Source organism: Pleurodeles waltl, chromosome 7, assembly GCF_031143425.1.
Source record: "Pleurodeles waltl isolate 20211129_DDA chromosome 7, aPleWal1.hap1.20221129, whole genome shotgun sequence".
Lineage (NCBI taxonomy): Eukaryota > Metazoa > Chordata > Amphibia > Caudata > Salamandridae > Pleurodeles > Pleurodeles waltl.
In genome coordinates this window covers 124113165-124133807 of record NC_090446.1, presented here as the reverse complement: position 1 = coordinate 124133807, position 20643 = coordinate 124113165, and the positions used below count along the sequence as shown (strand labels likewise).

Genomic DNA, 20643 nt, shown 5'->3' with positions numbered 1-20643 from the left:
GCTTTTGGCGGGGCTGCTGCCGCCGCTGTGTGTTATCAGTTGTGGGCTGCAGAGCGTGGGATAGCCGGGTGGTGGGTCCGCCTGCATTCTGCACACGCTGCAAGACGTGCCTAGGAATGTCACAGGCCTAGAAGTGCAGTCATCGGATTTCTGGCAATTTGAGAACCTCTGGCCCTACGGAAGAGTCACCGACTTTACTGTGCACGTGGTCTCCCTTCCCCCCACCCCAGCTGACTCACTTTCACTTCAGCAGGAATTGCACTTTACTCCTCTGAGAGATGTTTCTGAATGCACCATTTGCTTCGGCTTTCCACATCCCAGAGGCACAGAATTGTGAGTCATGGATACCAACACCCTCTGTACACCAGCATCCGTTAATAAAGGGACAAAAGCTGATTACAGAAGGCCACGTCTTGAACTGCATTTCAGCTGCTAGCATCGCGTAGACATTTTACCGTCGGCGAGGTCAGCTAAACATGGTTCTGGTCCGACACCGCGCACACAGTTTGTTATAAAATATATTTATTGTTTACAAGACCAGACATAATGTCCCTCTTATAACACCCCCAAACCCCCCCCCCCCCACGCGCGTGCACACACACACACACACACACACACACACACACACACACACTCCAGTTAAGCTCGTGCTCAGTATTGAAACCCCTCCAGACGGCCCAATCCGCAGTTAATGGCAATAAATCATTATACCATAAAGATACCACAGATCGTAGTTTTTGGAACATATTGGCCGCAGTTTATTGAGGGGTTAATTACAGCATGTCAGCCCTTCTTTTAGGAGGGTCATAAATCAATCATAGGTTTAGTTTGTTAAGGGCAATAAATCATTATCCCATTGATACATTTGTGTTACATGCTTTCCTTAACAATTTTCTCATTTAGACGATAATTCTTATGGCATGCTGTTTGCTCTTTGTTTTCAATCATTCTCTCACGCTGTCCGTCATTCTTTAGCTAGGAGGGTACTCTACCTTGTTTTGGTCCTTGTGTCCCGCTCTCCAGTGGACCCGGGCTGCGAGTGCCGTGTTACCGAGTAACTCCCCTGACTGCCTTACCCTGCCGTGAGGCATCCCAAGGTAAGTAGCCTTGCCACCCCGCGGCGCTGGATGTGGCCTTTGTAGTTCTTTTATCCTTTCTTTCTGCCACGCCGCCCTTTGGGTTACCGCCCAAGGACGGCTCCCCCTTTCGTTTGAGCTAGTTGCAGCCGGCGAGCCTTAATGCGGCCCACAGGTTGCCCCAAAACACTTCTATCCCTTCCCTGGATAAGTGAACCCCGTCTGCTGCAAAGTATTCTGGTCTTTGAAGGTTGATTAGTCCGTGTCTGACACTCTCCCAGCCGTTTTGGATGCAAATTTTTTTGGCTGCGACGTTTAGCTTCTTCCGTGATCTGTCCAGTGCCCCTGTTGATATGGCCCACTTCCATTGCTGCCTGGGGATGATTTCTGACCAGATCAATGCGGTCCCACCCATGCGTCTGGCCGCTGCTGTGAGGTTTGACCTTATGGATTCCATCAGGCCTTTCCTTCCCATCTGTGCCAGCTCGTTCCCCCCCCAGGTGAATTACCAGCACGTCGGGGGCGGGTGGCTGGGAGGCCAGGAGCTCGTTGATTCTGTTCATGAAATGCTCCCACTTCATGCCTGGGAAACCGAACCATTTTATGTTTGTCCCCAGTGGGCGTTGCCTGCCTGTGCTGGCTGTTGATTCCCACCAGGCTTTAGTTCTGTGAATGAAGGAGTGACCGACCACCCACGCCGTTTTATGAGCACCTGTGGGTGGAAGGGGAAAGCTGGGGTGAATTTTGGTCCATTCAGTGGTCGTTACCCCCTGGCTTTTCCCTGATGTATCTTTTGTAGGCGTTGGAGCGCCATCTCCCGATTGCTTTGATGCCTGGCTCTGACATGCCGTGACGGGCTGCTGTAGTGGCCGCCCCTATCCTGAAGGAGTGTGTGCTGAAGTCGTGGGTGTTGAGCCCTGCCGTGGCCACTGCCCTCCTGAGTATTGATTTGAATTGGAATAGGCTCAGGCATTCCCCGTTCTCGTGTGCTAGGAGTGCTCCATGTGTCTCGGGGGTGATCTGTAGTAGAGCCTGGGTGTTGCATACTGGGCATGCTTCCGGATCATCTATGCATTTCAACTCTATCTTTGCCCCTTTTCCCAGTTGGTCTGTTTTGGATTTCCTTAGTAGGATTTGCATCCGCCTGTGGCCTATGTGCACGTCATTTCTCTGAATTCCCGCCTTCTCGTGGCCTGTTTTTGCTGGAGCCACGAGCTCGCTTATCCTGAATGCCCCGAAGAATGCTAATGAGAAAGCTGCCCTAAAAAGGGTACATTCAAACTTGTTGTGGCCTATGCCCTCTAGTGTTCCTAACAATTGCCTCAGCATCTTGTAATCTATGGGATGCCTTTTGTCAGCTGCTGGCCCTTCCAATCTGCGCCACCCTTTCATAGCCGATTTTATGTAGTGGGAGTTAGAGGGGTCCCTGCCTGTTGCCAATTTGCTGAATTGTGCTACTGCTGTTAGGTGGGCCTGGGCCCATGATTTTGTTTTCTTCTGCAAGAATGCCCATTGTATGAAGCGTTCAACTGCTTTCTGTGATTCTTCGTGGTGGTGCCAAGACTTCAGACCTGTTACTGTCAGCACCTTGTTTGCGTAACCCGTGTAGCGCCTGCCTGTTTTAGGCGCCAATGCGTGGGCTATTAAAGTCGTTAAGTCCCCTCTACCAGCCCCCATAACCTCATAACCTCACCCCAACACAGTCACCTCTCTACTGGTCTCAAACTCCTCAACTTCTCGCCGACATTTACTTCTGTTGCCCACCACATGCTATCCACCCTAACCAATCCTAAAATTACAGACTCCTCTCCAAACTTGTTTTCATCTTCTCTCTCTGAACGTTCCTTCTCAATATCTTGATGTTCTTTGCTCTTACTCACACTCCCTTGATGGTTGCTACCTCACAAGGTTCATTCCTTGTCCCTTGTTTCACTTTATATGTCTTCCTTTTACAATATCATCACTGCCTATGGTTTTTCCCTATGTTCTCTATGCAGATGACAATCTTTCATTTCCTACCTTCATATCTTCAATCTAGACGCAAGTAACAAGCTGCCTTCCAGCCCTTTATCGCTGGATGGCAGTCGATTCAACTAATGTTAAATTCGTTTGAAACGGAAATAATATATTTTTTTACCGCCTCCGCACTTTTCACCCTGCCTTATCGACTTTCTCTCAGACATCTCAACCACGCTATCTTCTGCCAGAAAGCTTGAAGTACCAATCGGCCCATTAATGAACATATAAACATTTCTAACTAACACAAACACAGCTGCTAGACTTCAACTACTAAACTTATGGACAAAACGGTCAAACAATTCCTTCCCGACAGGCAAAACTTGTCCTGAGCAAGTTAAACTACTGTAACAGTTTGCTGATCAAGATCCCCGTATATTCTTTCACCCCAGTGGACAAAGTTCTATATATTTGCTACAACACTCTTCATCTCTTAGTACTGTTACCAAGCCAGCTGGCTGTTAACTTGTATCAGAGCTGCATACATTCTACTGATAGAGGCCTTTACAGCCATGAAAGTCTACACCCCAAACTATTTCTAGAAATCTTGAATTGTTCCTCCAACTCTCAACTTGCAGTAAACCAATAAAAACCTTTCAGCTACACCCAAACTTAAATGTGCTGTTTTCTTGATTTCAGTCCTTTAAATAACTACACTGGACTTTTGGTCCCTACGGAATGGGCTCGATCGTTCAGCTCGTATTGTTCAAAAACTCCTTCCAGAAACACCTAATGGCAAAAAAATTACATTAACCAACCTTCACTTTATTAGTCTGTTTCTGTGACTGCGTATTGATGATGAATGTGTGTACTGTCATGCTGTTGTTCAACATCCAGCATCCATCTAATCTTTTGCCTTTTGTGTTTTTTTTTTTTTTTCACACCCTCCTGTACTGAGTTACTATTACTGTGTACAGCATTTGTTGTTGAATTGCTCTATGGTGCGTTTACAATAAATACATACATTCCAGGTATAGGTGCCAATAAAGAAGCTTTAACATGGTGATGGGTCCCACTTTGGCCGTCTAAGTGCAGTACCCTGAAATTGTTTGCCTGTTGTAGGAAGTCGGCTATCTATGTAGTGTACCAATGTAATGGTACACTGTGCAGATAGTCCAGTCGACACTTATTAGTTTACAGAAGTTAAAGTAATAATCCTAAATGATCTGTTTTGTGGTAGTGAAGGTGAGCAGTTTAGGCTTTTCAAAGGGTAGTGCTAAACATTTGTTGAACACAGAGTCAATAAATGAGACACACTCAAGAAGAAACTCGAGACCAGTTTTAAAAAAATACAACACTTTTATATTATATTTTGAAACAAGAAAATCTCCAAATTAAGGTAAGCACTGTTTCTGAGTGATTGTTTGCAGTAGGGTAAGTACACTAATGACCTTTTACTCTGTAATGACTTTCAGTGGTTAAAGTACATTTATTTCATGGCAGGTATTTGCAGAAGGATCTCGGGGGTCCCCTTTAGGATACAGTGCTATGTGGTCAAGGTCAAGAAAAACATCAGCATTCAGTTTTACTTGCCCTGGAGCATCCGGGTGAAGAGTTGCTAGTGAGGGTTAGGTGCCTTGCGCTTGTGGTTGGCAAAGAGGGGCACCTACAAACAGTCTGCAGCAAGGGACATGGGTACAAATCCAAGATCTCCCAACGGATGCTCAGTTTGCGAGGGTCCTAGGAGCAAGGGGCACAGTCAATGTTTGTGAACTCTTACTGGGGAGCTTGGGTGCATAGGGTTTTGGTCAGATGTCATGTGTGTCAAAGGCGCTCACAGTGCTTGGCTAGACCTGTCGAGGGGGAAACAAAAACAGTTTGGCCACCCTCCTGGGCAGCCTCGCCAGTTCTGTCGTTCCTCAGGTATAGGTCGTCTTTGTGGGACGGTGTCTGGTCCAGGCACCAACAAGCCTTGATTGCGGCAGATGCTCCAATGCCCCAGGTATTGGTGCTGTGAGGCTCTTGAACTTGTGGAACCCTTCCTTCGCAGAGCACATCAGGCTACCCACCTTAGGGGTGTGACTATCCTGATAGTGCAGTATGTCTCCTTGAAGAGGTAATTTACCCCCTGCCCTGGTCCCATATGGGCCTCAGGGCAGGGGGTGGGGCTTAGGGCTTTAAGGCCTGCTGTAGGGGGTGAAATACATATATTAGATACAATGATTTGGGGGCATGGCCACAATGAGTGTGCCATATTGTGTTTTCACTCATGACTTGCACCATGATATGCAGTCTGTAGTAGCAGACTGTGTGCAATTTGTAGGGGGGGGGTGTCCCTTAGGGTGGCACGATACATGCTGGAGCCCTTTGAGACCCTCTTAAGTACTCAGGCCCTAGTTACAAGTGGTATCATTTACTAGGGTCTTAGTACTTAAGTGTGTACCAATTTTGTACAATTAGACCTTTTACCTTGTTTTAGGTAAAGAGCACTGGCACTGGGGACATGGTTAGAAGGAACCCAAGGCACCTTCCTTTGCAAAAACTAAATATTATAGCCTGTATTGGCCAAATACATATTGCCTGATGTAAATAATAATGGGTTACATGTAAAGAAGATGGGCATGGATATTTTTTAGGAGATGAAATATGTAAGATATATTTTCTGTTTTTGATGTTGAATGTAGGGGGTCTTGATATGTTTTGTTTCTTGATAAAGGTGGATTTGGTGAACTGTGTGCACTTTGCCATTTTATAACATTTTTGTTTTTTGTTATTATTTGATATATAGTGTGTGTTTTATTTTGTTTTCAGTCCTGATGAAGTCCTTTCTAGGGGGCAAAACACTTGGACTATGCTGATGGATAATAACCATTAAAGGAATAAAGAAACTATTTTGGATTGAAACAAAATATCATTGCTCCTTCATTAGATTTTTAAAAAAGACTATTTTTAACATGAAAGAAATGTTCCATTATTATTGGATTTTTTTGAACACTCAAGGAAATTTCTTTGGACTACCTTAGCACCTCCTTTTAAGTATGGTTTTTGGTATTAGAAAATAAACTTTGCACATGACTAGTTGCAAAAAGGTGGTGACGATATAGTTTACTTGTAAACATAGAAAGTGTTAAAGAAGATAAACTCTCAGTACTGGAGACAATGAAATTTGTGGCCCTCTGACAATGACGGGCACATAACAGACTTAGGGCCAGATGTAGCAAGCAGTTTTGCCCATTCTGTGTCTATGGGAAAACGTGTTCGTACATATGGCCCTTAGTGCCTGAACAAAGGTGAGTTCTATCATGGCTACTAGTTACTCTGTACCTCAAACAGGGGCACCATGTTTCTATTAGTATAACGCAAGCGTCCTGAAGCTAACTTTGCAGCTTGTGTCACATTCTATATTAAAACGTAACCACACCCTGCTGTTAAGTTTTTTTTACCTTCTGTTTTTAGGAAGAAGTGGTCCCTAGATCTTTGAAGCAAGCCCTGCAAAACCACGTTGGTGGACAGCGCATTTTGTCCTTTCCTCCAGCCACACCATCACAGTAAGGATGGGCGTTGAAAATGTGATTTCATTAGTTGGTTACTTGATGAGTGCCACGCTGTAGCTTTAGGATGTTCTAAAATGTTTAGTATTTCACTTTCTATGCATCTTCTGTTCGGCGGCATCCCCACCTTATAGCTGGTGTGCAGCTGGCTCTTGAGAACACCATGGGACTCCTGTCTAAATAAAGTATACCTCTCCTGCACCCAGTATGTATTGGTGGTAACTACAACATGCATCCTCCTTTCTCAGGAAACGGCACGAGGCTGTGGTGCCTTGCAGATGATTAAAGAACTAGAATAAGCTGAAATTGACTGTAATGCAAACAAATCAAAGCCTGAACACAGAGGCATGTAAATCAATAGACATCATAAGCATGTTGTTCCGTTCTGCCATGTGATGCTTTATTGATATTCATAAACTAGAACTGCAAAGACAAATAGAGACTTGTGGTTGGGCAACAATGTAATAGGAGAGGCTGTTCCTGATCATCCGATCATGTCTTGCAGCAAGTGATCTTCTGGATTTTGACAGGCTGCATTTAGCAGGTACCAGTCCTTGAACATAAACTGAGTGCTGGTTCTGATATATCCATATGAATAATAAGTTTAATGACTTGGTGTAGTCTTAAAGTCAACGCCCCACGGAGAGCTTTCCAAATTGTTCAGAATGTGGCCTTTTGTTCTGTTATGTAGTAGGCTAGCCGAACCCTCTTTTGCCTCCAGAAAATATTTGGCTCAGTGGGGCCCCATGATGTCAATGTTGTTGTACCAGTAAGTTGTATGGTATGAAGCCTCTTATCACATTTGAGGGCCGAGGGGGTCGGAAGTATCCAACAAAAAGGCCTTCTTTCCCCTTCAAGACGAAGGCCCTCGCAGATGGACACTCCCACAACTCCTACGTATGTACCACAAAGCACTGGGCACCTTCTCTACGGTTTCTTCACTTCCTTCGATCTCGGTGGCGTTGGACTGCTGCATTTAGTCCTGCTTCTTTAAGTTGAAGGCCTACATCTTCTGACTGCTTTTTCCAAGGACGCTGGTTCGCACCCCATTATAGGATGAAGGAAAGTTAGCCAGGTCCCTCTGTCCATTAAATAGCTAGTTTGGTATCTGCTTTCTGTGGTGTAAATCCGAGACTGACCTCTACAGCTTGTCATATGGTAACGGAGCACCTCGCCTAGCTGCTCTGGGGCCCTATAGTGGCTAGTCTGCTTCAGCAGTCTGTGATACAGAGACTGTTTCGGCCTCTGTGCTTCACATCAAGCAAATGAAGAGTTGCGGTCTTGTTTGTACATTTGGAAAACGACGGTGCAGCAGTGGTTTAGCCTCAGAACTGCAGTGCAGCTACTACGCAATTGGTGCGAAGTGGCTTTCCAGCACTGCAGTTGGAGGATGCCATCACTGTTGTCACCTAGTTGGATGGAGGTGATTTTAGGGCACTGCAGTTGGAGAGTAGCCACAGTGGTGTGCTGTAGCTAGAGTGCCGCAGCTTTCCTCTGTGTTGTTTCAGGTCAGTAAGCAGGTTGTGATGTATTTGGTAGGTGGCTTTCTAGGCCTGGTGCCGTTGAAAAGAACCGAGCTTGCTGTAATGCAGCGGGCATCAAGGACTTCAGTCTTACTGCTGCATTGTTGGATTCTGAATTTATACCAAGAGCTTGCCCTTAAACCAATGTGAACCTGGGCATGTAGCAATTCCAATACAGTGGTTCTCATCCGTGTGCGGATAGGCAGCGTCATGCCCCTCGCTGTAACCTGTGGGACCCCGGCCACATTTCTCCACCTCAACTGGGATTTATTGAAGTCCTGCAGCACATTCTGCATCCTCCTGGTTGACTGCAACCCCTGCACTGTACGCTCACATTTGTTTCTGCTTACTGCTAGCAGCTTCCTGCTTTGTGAGGAACAGCCCTGCTCATCCGGCAGTGCGCTCCCCTTCCTGTTCTTAAGAGGTCCAGCCCTGACCTCTTCCACTGCCCCTCTAATGGAACTCATCAGTCAGGATCCCCAGCGCCTCTACTGGTGGACTTGCCTTCTTCTTGACACTCTGTCTCAGGCTCACAATTCTTTGAGTCCTGATGATGATCCCACTTTCCATAATGAGATTGAAAGGCCATCGACCTTAAGATAAACAGACTGTATAAGATTCTATATAAGAAATGTCCTTGATGGGCGGTACTGTTCTTGCTTTACTGATACATGAATTGTTCACGCTTTACTGCCTGCGTGTATCACTACAAAAAGAGAGCACCAAACACGTTTTTTATGCAACCACACTCACTGCACCGCCATAAGTTTTCTTTAAAAAAGAATGTGTTCATTTATTTGTTGACCAATTAAACTGCAATTTGGTACTTTGCATTGTACAGTTTATTACTAGGGACCTTGGTTTGCTATAATAAAACAAGTGTTGGCATTCAAGTGTATGCAGTGATGTCACGGATTATTGTGAATAGTTTCTGAATGATACCCATGGGAACCATTGTATTGGAGTTAGCATTGTTGGAGGCCCTGTTACACCGCATTCGAGGGACCCAGCATATGCATAAATGTAGGGAGGCGGTGTTTTATTACCAGATTTGGATGGTGGGTTTATGCTGTATTTGACAATCATGCTGTGGCGGTGAATTGCTGAAGTGCTCTGATATATGCAGCAGTCTTCTCTCTTTACTGCTAGCTTGCCAGGCTTCATCTTTCAAGGACATGTGATTTTAACTAAACTGCATCCAGTCACCTTCAGGGAGGTTTTGATAGAGAATAGAGATTACGAAACATGATATTAAGGTGTACATAAGTCATTCCTGTCCTCTCACTGAGGGTAGAGTCTTCCTACGAACAACACAGAATAACTCAGAACATTATCTCCCTTCATCAGGACAAGTGCAGGAATATTTGCCTCCCTAGGGTAAATAATATTTTGCTACTTTCTCCCTTATCAAAGGGGATGTTTGTTGCTTCTGGGTGCAAATTAACAGTGGCTACAATGAATTGCTTTACTTTAGAACAACACCAGCCCTTCTCAGCTGATGTCCGAACTAATAGTGGGCATTTAGTCTTAGCTGCAATGGGAAATTGTTGTGATCTGCCTTCATAGAAAGGTTTTGTGGAACAAATTTACAATTTTGTTTGTGAATCTGTTCCTCTGAATCCTGTACTTCTTGTGGAAATTCACCTATGCATGAACTAGCATACTGGCTCAAAAAGATCATGAAGAAGTACAAACCTCCAAAAAAGGCCTAGTCCTAGTCAAAACATAACCTCACTTCATGGTCGAGGTACAAACAATACCTCTTTTCCTCTTTGAGGCAAACAGTTTATATGGAAAAATATGGCCCATAGTTCCTGTGTCGTCTCATGATAACAGAGTACAACAACAAGGGGGAAGGTAATGATAGGAGCTGATCAAGGTCCTGAGCAGTTGAAAGTGGAGGTGTTGAATTATGCATATGTTATGAAAATTGAATCAGACCCCTGTTGCAGTTGATTTGACAAAGGTGGCCAGTTTCATGATGAATGTCAGGATGTACTCCTTGGTTCCTGGTGGAAGGTGAGGATTTTGTAAAGAAGACCGGGTTGTTACAAGGCAGAGATGGGGGAGAGGAAAAAACGTAGATGCAGTGGACGAAGGATCTCCAAGTTCTTAGTTTTGTAAGTGTTTGCAGTGAGGGAGCAAAGGACCTTCCAGTGGTGCATGTGACTGTCTGTGAATTCAGCCTGGAGGTGAAAGTGAAGATGAAAAACTCAAACAATATCTTATCTGTAAATACTATGCAAGAGAAAGAAACATTTCCTAGTTGTTGTAACAGAAATTTTCAATTCTGTTAAGGACACGGAGGTGAGGATTATGCTTACCTCCTTCGCTTTAATCAGTAGCAGCCATATTCAAACTTTAAAACAAACGACAATTCCTAAAAACCCTTGGGAATGTAACAGGCAGAAACATCTAATCAAACTTAAGCATCAGACTGTGGCCAATCAGGTCTCAAAGTCCCATCTAGTCCATTATACATGTTGACTCCGCCTCTTTAGTCGTGCGAGGTCAGCCACCGCATATCCATCGTGAATCTTGCTTCCCAGTATCACTTTCTAAGAAGAGAGAGAGGAGCATCAATACCGGGTTTAACATCAGAAAAGCACTACACACACTTTTTTCTCAATATCCAGTTCACAACGGAGGATGAAAACATTGTCATCATAACATTCGTTAAGATAATCAGAAAAGTTTATTACCTACTAGTCACATGGCGGGATAGGCAAATAAGGTTTCCGCCTGGTGGGTCAAGCCTCGCCTCCATGTTCGTAACCCCTTCATTGCTATGCCTTTTTCCCGCCTGTGCTAAGCCTTTGTTTTGGCTATTTGGGGTAGTTTGCACTTAGGCCTCCATAGCTTTTTGTCCACACAAGCTATCCATGCCAAATTTGTGTCCTTATTTCCAACATCCTGGGGATTCTAAAGGTACCCAGGCATATGGATTCCCCTAGAGGGGACCAAGAAATGAGTCAAAATACAGCTACATTTTGTTTTTTGGGGGAACAGTGGGAAAGAAGTGCTGCAGAAGAAAGTGTTGTTTCCCTGCAAATGGCATCAACAAAGGGTTTGCAGTGTTAAAATCAACATCTTCCCAGCTTTCAGGAACAGGCAGACGAGTCGGAAAAACAATGTTCCAACATAGTTTTGGCATTTTACTAGGACATAGTCCATTTTTCATATTTTTTGTGCTTTCAGCCTCTTTACATTTAGTGGTAGAAATGGGTGTCAAACCAATGATGGATTCCGAAAAGCTATACATTACTCAAAGTAGACAAAATTCTGTATTCAGCAAGGAGTCATTTTTGTAGATCCTTCAAGGTTTTCCTATAGAAAGTAAATGTTGAAAGGAAAATATATTGAAATTGAGTTGAAAATAACAGAAATGTGTTATTACGTTTTGATGTGCAACTTCTAACTATGGCAGATTTTTAAAATTAATATACCATTACGTCCACCGGACCCTTCTGGTTGCAGGGATATATAGGGATTGTAGGTTCACCAAGAACCCGAGGTACCCAGAGCCAATACCTGAGCTTCACCTTGCAATGATTTTTTATTGTGCAGTGAGTATACAGCAAATTCATTTGGTAAAAGAGTGAAAAATAGGTATCAAGGAAACCTATGTATTTCCGAAATGGGCACAAGAAAGAGTTTCAGAAGCAGTGGTTATTTGCACATCTCTGAATTTGTGGGTACCCATACTAGTCTGTGAATTATAGTTAATTTCTCAAATTACTTCTTTTTCACACACTGTCTTCCATTTAGGAAGCATACATGCAGAGAAAGATAATTGGCAATAACACATTTTCTACTATTCTCTGTTCCTCCAAGTCTCCCAGTAGTATCTCACGTGTGTGGGTAAGCCTAGTGCCTGCGACAGGAAATTACCCAAACCGCAACGTGGACACATTTTTCCACCCAAAACTGACCCCCTATTTTTTTTTTTGCAACATGCCCAGCTGTGGAGTTTGGGCCCTAGCTTAGCTGGCAGCTAGGGAAACGTAGCTAACTAAGACACCAAGGGGAATCCAGGGGGAGGGGGGAAGGCTGACTTTTGTGGCTCTCACCAGGTTCTGTTGCCCAGAGTCCTTTGCAAACCTCAAAAGTTGTCTAAAAATATATTTTCCTTACATTTCTGTGAAGGAAAGTTCTGGAGTCTGAGAAGCCACAAACTGCTTCCTTCCACCCAGCATTCCCCCACACCCCCCCAAGTCTCCCAATAAAAATGGTACCTCACTTGTGTGGGTAGGCCTAGTGCCCGCAACAGGAAACTACCGAAAACACAACGTGGACACATCACATTTTTCTACTGAAAACTGACCCTTTATTTGCAGTATGTCTAACTGTCTAGCTGTGGATTTTTGGCCCTAGTTCAGCCGGCACCTAGGGAAACCTAGAAAACCTGTACATTTTTTAAAACTAGACATCCAGGGGAATCCCTGATGGGGTAACTTGTGTGGCTCTCGCCTGTTTGTTACCCAGAATCCTGTGCATACTTAAAAATTTGTATAATTTTTTTATAGGGAGACAGAGGGGGAACGCTGGGTGGTAGGAAATTTGTGCCTGCGCAGTGATCCCACACAGAAATGTGAGGAAAATGTATATACTTTTTTAGCTACATTGGAGGTTTGCAGGGGATTCTGGGTAGGAAAACATTGGAGGATCCACACAAACTACACCTCTCTGGATTCTCCCAGATGTCTAGTTTTTTAGAAATGTTTGGGTTTGGTAGGTTTCCCTAGATGGCCGCTGAGCCTGGAGCCAAAAATGCAGTTACCCCCTGGCAAAAACAGGTCCTTTTTTGAATAGATAGGGGGCCACCTGTGTTTTTGAGAGTAGGTTAGCCCTTGCCTCAGATGAGAAATCTTTAACCTCTATAAGGCCCGATAATGGACGGGTCCCAGGAAGATGGCCCACCAGGCGACCAATCTGCCTCAGCGAGGTGCAACGCTTGGCCAGGGTTTCCTCAGTTCGTGCTGAATCTTCGTCACCTTCTGGGGTGGAAGGCTGAGGGTAACAGGTGTTTGACAAAACCCAGAAAGGTAGCACTTTGAGACGGAACCATGAGTGACGACTTCTCGTTGATCACAAAACCTAACCCTTCCAGGAGGTTGACAGCTATTTGAAGTTGGAGGGAAAGGCAATGCGGAAATTGATCCATTATCAGCATGTCATCGAGAGAGATCCCCTGCACCCTGAGAACCTTTGTGATGCCCCAGGGGGGCGTAGGACAGCCCTAAGGGCAGAGTGGAAAATGTGAACGTTTGCTGGTGCCAAATAAACTGGAGGAACCTTTGAAACGGTGGAAAAACTAGAATTGATAGGTAAGTGTCTTTGAGGTCCAAATAGACCAGCCAGTCTTAGGGTCGTAATACGTCCCTGAGGAGGTGGATCCCCTCCATCTTGGAATGGCGGTTGGCAAGCCATTCATTGAAGTCTTGTAAGTTGATGACTGGGCGTTGTCCTCCATGGCTTTTGTCCACCAGGAAGATATTGCTGACAAATCCCCAGGGATGAGGAACATTCCTGCAAAATGCCCCTTTGGAGCAGGGAAGAGACTTTGTCTATGAGGGCCACCTCCGAGAGGAAAATTGAAGAGGGCGAGGCCAGGACTCCAGTCCAGGGACCCCATAGAACTAAATTTGGAACCCTTGCACAGTTTGAAGAACCCATGCGTCTGCCATAATGGATCTCCTAACCGGGAGAAAAAACCCCAGTCTGCCTAACACTTTTATAAGAGAGGAAGGATGAATACACACTGGAATTGGAGGAAGTGGAGTTCCCTTTGAATCCTCTGCCCCAATAGCACTGATCTCAGGAGGGGTAGAAGTTAGTGAATTTGATTTAGTCCTGGAAGGAGCTTCGCCTGGAGCCTTGCAGTTTGGAAGGGTATTTAGAGACTGCATGCCCGGGAGAGCAGCCCCTGCCTTAACCAGCCACTTGGAAAACCAGAGGGATAAAGACCACCTTTATGGATTACTAGGCCTTGTCGAGGGAGCTGAAGGTGTTCACAAAATTTCCCAGCTCTTGAATGAAGGGATCTCTGAAGAGACCCCCTTGGGCAACAGGACCCACCTCTGACATTGCGAGGTCCCTGAGCTTCAGGTCCACCATAACCAAGTGGGAACAGCGGCGTTCAGCGGACAACACACAATTCACGTTACCTAGGAATATGATAGCGTGCTGAGCCCACTGCGGAAGGGCCTCTGGGCAAATAAGGGCCCCTGTGGCCTTTGCATCCTCATCCATATGGACAAAAACTAAAAGAAGAAAGCCCCACCTCCAAAATAAGATTCTGAAAAAATAATCCAATGATTATATTGTGTAAACAGGCAGCCATACACAAAATTGTTATTTATCGAAATTTAATTTTCAGTATGTATCTTGTTTTTTATTGCCATACTCCAAAACATTTATTTTTATTATATATATATATACACACACACACAGAATAAGGTATAATCATCCAGTGTTTAGGACCAAAGTATCCTGCTCCCTAACACATAAAAAAAACAAATATCACTACCATAGCCATACCGTTCATACACACATATCCTTCCGTAACAATCTATAATGCCACCTGAAAATTGTATGATTATATCTTATTATTCTGTTATATATAAAAACATTAAAAATGAATGTTTTTGGGAAGACAGTAAGTAAAACAAGATATGTATTGAAAATAAAATTTGATAAATACCCATTTTTCTCTATGGCCGCATATCTACACAATATAATCATTGGATTCTCTTTTTAGAGCCTTATTTTGGAGGTGGGGTTTTCATCTTTCTGTTTTTGTCCCTGTCCCACTCCAGTATCATTCTTTTACAGAAAATGCGTTCTGTAGCGCCTGAAGGTCCAAAGGGTGCAGTGGGGTATTTACTGGGTATAGGGATATATGCGCAAGCGTGCACAATTGATCCACTAGGAGCTGCTCCAAAGGGCCCATGGGCTCTGCCACCACCGGGTAAATTGAGGCATCAACCGCCTCACAAAATTAGTCATCCCAGGCCAGGAGCTCTAAGGGGTCCCCTTGTGGCTGATGGTCCCCAGAAACCTCCATGAAGGCTAGAAATTGAACAAAAGGGTGGTGAAGCGGTGCTGTGCTATTTGACAGAGAAAGCACTAGAATAAGTAATCAAGTGCCCCAAGTTCCAACAGGCGAAGCTGTGGAATTTATAACACTAGAAACAATCTTGGCAGACAGGGTGTGATAGGAAGTGAGCAAAGTTGCTGACTGATAGCTCCAGAGGAGTCCTGGCAGGCAAGCTGCAGTATAGGAGTAGGGGACGAGCCAAAGGTTTCGAAGTGGGCCAAGCCAAACAATGAGGGTCAGAGCCCAGGGACACTTACTCTCTGTGCACGCACTGTTTTAGGGGAGGAAGCGTCTTAAGAGCGTGTCCCAAGACTAAGTAATCTGCACCAATACAGACCCTAGAGCACACAATACAGACTCTGAAGCACAGGGCATCCGATTATTCTGAAATTACAGATCCCAGGTTGAGAGGGGAGTCTCTATCCAGGCCAATGGCTCCAGTTGAGGCACCGCACAACTCCAACTTCACTGACAGGAGAAGTCAAAAGTTGAGGATCTCAATTTTACCACACCGAACTCAGGTGCCACTTGGTGGGCAGATGACAGCACCACTGTGAAGAGCCTGTTGGAAATGGCCTTTTTTCAGTGTTATCAACACACTTTTTGCCTCTGCCCTCCTACTTTTGCCTGTGTGCTGCATTTCATTTTTGCTGGCATTGGGACTTTGGGCACTTCACCTCTGCTGACCAGTACTAAAGTGCAAGGGCTGTCTGTCTAAAAGGTATTGGTTTATCCATGATTGGCATATCTGATTTACTAGTAAATCCCTAGTATAGTGCACTATGTGTGCCAAAGGCATGTAAATCAAATGCTACTAGTGGGCCAGCAGCACTGATTGTGCCACTCACATGAGTAGCCATGTAAACATGTCTCAGACCTGCCACTGCAGTGTCTTTGTGGGCAGTTTTAAACTGCCATTTCGACCTGGCAAGTGCACCCACTTGCCAGGCCCAAACATTCCCTTTTGCTATATGTAAGTCACTCCTAAGGTAGGCCCAGAGCAGCCCCATGGGCAGAGTGCAGAGTAAAAGGTAGATCACATTCTGGTGTGTTTTACTTGTCCTTGTAGTAAAATACTGCTACATTCATGTTTCCCTATTGCAAGGTCTATCTCTCCCATAGGGTTAACACGGGGATTGCTTTGAGATATTTTAAGTGTAATTTCTGATTGGGAGCAGATAGAGATTTGGAGTTTGGGGTCTCTGAACTCACAATTTAAAAATACATCTTTTGTGAAGTTGTGTTTTAAATTGTAATTTTGAAAATGACACTTTTAGAAAGTGGGCATTTTCTTGCTTAACCATTCTGTGCCTCTGGCTGTCTGTGGAATACACGTCAGGGTCAGGATGACAGTTGGGCATTTTGTGAATTTACTTTAGACAGTCACACAAAGAGAGCTAAGGTGTGCCCTGCATATCCTGATGGGTCTTCCTGAGCAGGAGTGGTGGGATGAGCTAACACTTGCACCTGAATAGGTCTGTGCCTGACCTTACACATAGTAGTCTCCAACCCCCTGGAGTGTGTCTGGGGCCAAAGCAGGAAAGGCATTACAAAGACTTTCTTTGATGTTTGCCTACTTCAAAGGCAGACATGAGTATATAAGTACTGGACTTCTGAGACCACAACTTTAGACTACTTCTGGACTAAGCACATTCAGCCAGGAAGAAGAACTGGATGCTGTAGGAGGGACTGCCACTCTGCATTTTGCTTTTCTGTGCTGGCCTACTGCTTATTGCTTCTGTTCTGGGAGGACAGGACTTTGCTTTCTACATCCTTCTTCCAAAGGCTCTCCAAGGGCTGGGTTAGAATTCTCAGGGACATCAAATACTTCATCTGCCAGCACCTGGGCTCTCTTGCTGGGAGTCCTGACTTGCCAAGTCCAGTCCCTGGGCCCTTGGGAGTGAGTTCTGGTGAAGTCAAGAAGAAACCAAATACATCAACTCCAGAGCGACTTCAGAACCGGTGCCGCTATCCAACTCCACACCGATGCCTGCACCAGAGCAGTGGTCCCCGCTGAGTGCAATGACTGCCCCGACACCACAGGCCCGACACCGCTGCAGCACCTCTGAAATCCTATCCCAGCATGAGTCCTGAGTGCTCTGTCCCTGAAGTCTGTGACATCCGACTCTGCTCCAGCACCCGTGGCCCTGTAGTGTGATAGCGTAACTGTGAAGTCGACGCCATGCATCTTGACCTGGATTTATCGACCCTGCCGGATCGTAAGGAACCAACGCCTTGCCACTGACGCCGCGTCTCCTCCCCTCCAACTGCAAGGAGCCGACGCCTCACCGCCTCTGTCTAGCAGTAAGGAACCAATGCCGCACCGGCACCAGCGATGCCTCACCTCCCCGACTCAGTGCAACATCTTTGTTTCCTCATCATTTTTAAAAGTACTGTACCTGGGGTCCATGTGACTCTGACCAGCCTGCACTCCCTCCCGAGTGGTATTGGACTGTTAGGGGTAACTTCGTCAAGAAATCGTGATAGCCCCAGTTGGAGCCATTGTGTTTCTAAGTGCTTTACTGAGATGTAATCTTTAAAAATGTGTATCTTTCTTTCTGTATGTTGGATTTTTTGTCGTTTTGGTCTTGTTTTACTCAGCTAAATGTTGGCTATTTTTTTTACCTGGTATGGAGTATTTCTGTGGGGTTTTCAGTGTGTGTGTGTGTGTGTGTGTGTGTGTACACAAATAATTTACACATTGCCTCTGAAATAAGCTTGACTGCTTGTGCCAAGTTACCAAGGAGGTAAGCAGGGGTTACCTTACCTATGTGGCTCCCTTACCCTGACTAGGGAGGGTCCCTCTTTGGACAGGGTGTAAACCACAGCCAACTTTAGACCCCGTTTCTAACCGGGAGGTAGTCCCCAGGGGCAGTTCATAGACCATGTCATGATCTCCCTTATTTGGGAGGTAGACTCAGAGGGTGAGTTGGGGATCCCTGAGAGTGGGAGTCATCACTTCCACCAGGTGACATTGAATTTGGTCACAGTCACTGTTCTGAGGCACAGTGGGGCTAGCCATACCATGGTTGTGGAAAGCCTAGTCTCCCCAGAGCAGTAAATTGGCCAGGTGTGTAGAGTTACTCCAGTGCATGGGCAGGACTTTTTCTGCCCATCTGGCTCTGGTGTCCTTAGAGTAGGGTGGGGAGGTGACCCAGAGAAGGGTCATAGTTCGTCTCCAGATGCCCATAGACTGCATTCTGGGGAATGAGTTGTCTCCGATGCCAGGAGAACTGGGAAGGGTGGCCACCAAAGGTGCTCTAACAGTTCAGTTTTCTCGGGCACCACTCCAAAGTGGAAGGTACAGGACCCCAGCAAGAGGGATAGGAGGAGGGAGAGCCCATCCCTGTCTGCTGCTCAGCCTGCTGCTTCTGTCCTGGGAGTGAAAGGACTGGGCTTTGCTTTCCACATCCTGCTTTCCAAGGGCTTGAACTGAACTTGGCTCCTGTTAAGAAGTCTCAGGGACATCAAAGACTTCATATGCCAGTGCCTGGACTCTTCTGCTGAGAGTCCTGACTTTCCAAGTGGTGCCAACTCCAGTCCCTGAGCCCTTGGAAGCGTACGCTTGTGACCTGAAGAACAAAATGCATGCACTGCAGTGACAAAAATCTACGCAGTGCCTGTCCTGCGGCTGGAGAATCGACACAGTGCCTGTCTTGCGGCTGCAGAATCGATGCAGCGCCTGTTTCACTGTAGCTCCATCAACACAGCGCCTCTAGATTTTCCACACATCCCCCGGGCATCAATTTCTCAGCAACCCTAGTAAGGAACCTGCATTTTCAGAAATCAGTGCATCGTCTTTCCTGCGAGGAAAGAATTGACGTCAAACCTCCCCTGCTAGTAAGGAACCAACGCATCGCCTTTCCTGTGAGAAAAGAACTGAGGCATTCATCTCCCCTGCACAATAAGGGACCAACCCATCGCTTTGCTTTTCCGGCGCCTCACCACCCCTTTGGCCCGCATTGTCTTTGTTTTTGACGCATCCCAGGTACTTTGTGCTAAAAAGACACAACCATTGACTCCAATGGATTAAGACTCATTTAAACCTTTAAAAAGTGATATAATTACTTGTGTATGTTGGATTTTTGTCATTTCGTCTTGTTTTACTCAGATAAATATTAGTTATTTTTCTAAGATGGTGTGGAAGAGATATATGTTCAATGGCATGTGTAGCTGCAGATATACATGCTGTGCTGTGCACATCCCGCCATCTGGTGTTGGGCTCGGAGTGTTACAAGTTGTTTTTCTTCGAAGAAGTCTTTTCGAGTCACGAGACCGAGGGACTCCTCCCATTTCGAGTCCATTGCGCATGGGCGTCGACTCCATCTTAGATTGTTTTTTTTCCGCCATCGGGTTCGGACGTGTTCCTTTTCGCTCCGAGTTTCGGGTCGGAAAGTTAGTTAGAATCTCGGAAAAATCGTCGGTATTGTTTGCGTTCGGTATCGGGTTAGTTACAACAGATCGACACCGAATTAAGAAGAGCTCCGGTGGCCCTTCGTTTTTTTTTCCGATCCCCGTCGGGGCCTGGTCGGCCCGGCCACGTGTCTCTTCAAGGCTGATGGAACGGACCCCATTCCGCTTCTGTCCAAAATGCCATAACAAGTATCCATATACAGATCAACACCTGGTCTGTAACTTGTGTTTGTCACCAGAACACAAGGAGGATACTTGTGAGGCCTGTCGAGCGTTTCGGTCCAGGAAGACACTCAGGGACCGAAGAGCAAGAAGACTGCAAATGGCACCGGCGCCGACAGGACAAGAGCGTTTCGAGGAGGAGGAAGAAACATTCTACACCCAGGAATCAGACTCGGAGGAGATCGATCCCGAAGAAACGCCGAAAACCGTGAGTAAGACGTCGAAGAAAAGAACTCCCAAGAAGACCGCTAAAGCCCAGGGGACGCCACCGCCAACAGGCCATGGCTTAACCCGAAAAATAGGTGACCGTCCATCGGCACCGAAAAAGGGCGAGCTGGTGTCTAAGTCATCCGACCTCGGTCGAGATACCGGCACACAGCAATCTCGGGCCCGAGGTAGTGGCTCCGAAAAGATTCGGCATCGAGACAGCGGCACTGAAATGGGTCGGCACCGAGAGGGCACGACGCCGAAAGTAAAAAAGGTTTCGTCCGAGCCGAAAAGGTTTCGGTACCGAAACATCCGGCCTCGGAACCGAAAATAAGTTCCTATTCAGAGGAACAAGGACTGTCCTCACAAATGAAGACACACAGATTTGAACAAGAATTGGAGACAATAAAGCCAGATCACACACAAAGGCGGCTCTTTATTCAAAAAGATACAGGGAAGATCAGCACTCTTCCGCCAATCAAAATGAAACGGAAACTTGCCTTCCAAGACAAGGACAAACAGCCACACGCAAAGGTGGCTAAACAAGTAACACCACCACCATCCCCACATCACTCTCCGCAACCATCACCTGGTGC

The 20643-nt window shown here is 45.8% G+C and overlaps 1 protein-coding gene and 1 long non-coding RNA gene across 4 annotated transcripts in view; one reads left to right on the top strand and one right to left on the bottom strand.

Annotated features, from left to right (window-relative positions):
• The window catches only part of DNAJC5 (DnaJ heat shock protein family (Hsp40) member C5), a 197272-nt gene that overhangs the window by 76852 nt on the left and 99777 nt on the right, over window positions 1-20643 (top strand). Inside the window, exon 2 of one of the 2 annotated variants that reach the window (XM_069243252.1) lies at window positions 6489-6580. The exons of the other annotated variant lie outside the window; for it this stretch is intronic. The gene's annotated coding sequence lies outside the window, so the exon portion shown is untranslated. The remainder of the gene's footprint in view (window positions 1-6488; window positions 6581-20643) is intronic. 2 annotated transcript variants of the gene reach the window in all.
• Window positions 6579-20643, bottom strand: part of LOC138303814 (uncharacterized) — a 30209-nt gene continuing 16144 nt past the window's right edge. For both annotated transcript variants that reach the window (XR_011205451.1, XR_011205450.1), the window contains exon 3: window positions 6579-10664. This is a non-coding gene — a long non-coding RNA (uncharacterized lncRNA). The remainder of the gene's footprint in view (window positions 10665-20643) is intronic.